This window comes from Micropterus dolomieu, linkage group LG17 (genome assembly GCF_021292245.1).
Source record: "Micropterus dolomieu isolate WLL.071019.BEF.003 ecotype Adirondacks linkage group LG17, ASM2129224v1, whole genome shotgun sequence".
Taxonomy (NCBI): Eukaryota; Metazoa; Chordata; class Actinopteri; order Centrarchiformes; family Centrarchidae; genus Micropterus; species Micropterus dolomieu.
This window is the reverse complement of record NC_060166.1, coordinates 32,982,436-32,983,519: the sequence shown is the minus strand read 5'-3', so window position 1 is coordinate 32,983,519 and position 1,084 is coordinate 32,982,436. Positions and strand designations below refer to the sequence as shown.

At 30.2% G+C, this 1,084-nt stretch overlaps 1 protein-coding gene across 4 annotated transcripts in view; it reads left to right on the top strand.

Moving 5' to 3' along the window:
• LOC123985846 (voltage-dependent T-type calcium channel subunit alpha-1I-like) overlaps nt 1-1,084 on the top strand; it is an 18,798-nt gene that overhangs the window by 1,221 nt on the left and 16,493 nt on the right. For 2 of the 4 annotated variants that reach the window (XM_046073764.1, XM_046073761.1), the window contains exon 1: nt 781-885. The exons of 1 other annotated variant lie outside the window; for it this stretch is intronic. The gene's annotated coding sequence lies outside the window, so the exon portion shown is untranslated. Of the gene's footprint in view, nt 1-780; nt 886-1,084 lie in introns of those variants that run through there. One more of the 4 variants, XM_046073762.1, reaches the window with a different exon arrangement.

Here is a 1,084-nt window from a genome sequence, read left to right as displayed (position 1 = left end):
AAATGTTAGTTTTACTCCTATTAATTATTCTCTAATAAATTATTTGTGTTGTATACCATTTGTGTGGACTGTAATGTTTAGTATGTTTTTAAATATGTAGTGTGGACTGTAATGTTCAACTTAGTATGTTTTTAAATATGTAGTGTGGACTGTAATGTTCAACTTAGTATGTTTTTAAATATGTTGTGTGGACTGTAATGTTCAACTTAGTATGTTTTTAAATATGTTGTGTGGACTGTAATGTTTAACTTAGTATATTTTTAAATGTGTTGATGTTTGTGGACTGAAATGTTTAGTATGTTTTTAAATATGTTGTGTGGACTGTAATGTTCAACTTAGTATGTTTTTAAATACGTTGTGTGGACTGTAATGTTCAACTTAGTATGTTTTTAAATATGTTGTGTGGACTGTAATGTTCAACTTAGTATGTTTTTAAATATGTTGTGTGGACTGAAATGTTCAACTTAGTATGTTTTTAAATATGTTGTGTGGACTGTAATGTTCAACTTAGTATGTTTTTAAATATGTTGTGTGGACTGTAATGTTCAACTTAGTATGTTTTTAAATACGTTGTGTGGACTGTAATGTTTAACTTAGTATATTTTTAAATGTGTTGATGTTTGTGGACTGTAATGTTTAGTATGTTTTTAAATTTTGGGAGCCTAACAAATAAACAAATATTGTTTAATTTCCCTCGCGACTTCTAGAATGTGAGGGCTGAAACTGTTGATAATTGATCATTTTAGTGTTTACTCTGCAAAAACTCTTGAGCTTTGCACGTCTTCCCTGTTAATGTTAGCTACCTAGGAAAGGTAATACTTTCTGAAAGGTGATACCAAGTGGACAACAGTGTGACCGCAGCCAAGTTATCGTCTTTATCGTCTGGTAAGTGCTTTTGCTCTGTTTGTGATTTCCATGTAATTAATCGCTGTTTTTTTTCCCCTCTAAATGCTACTTGAGAGGTTAACATTACATTGATTATCATGTATTGATGTTAGGTTAAAGAAGGTGATTTAATAATAACTAACGTTAAGTAACTTAATGTTATAGCTAACGTTACCTTTACAACAGACTTCTTCTAAGT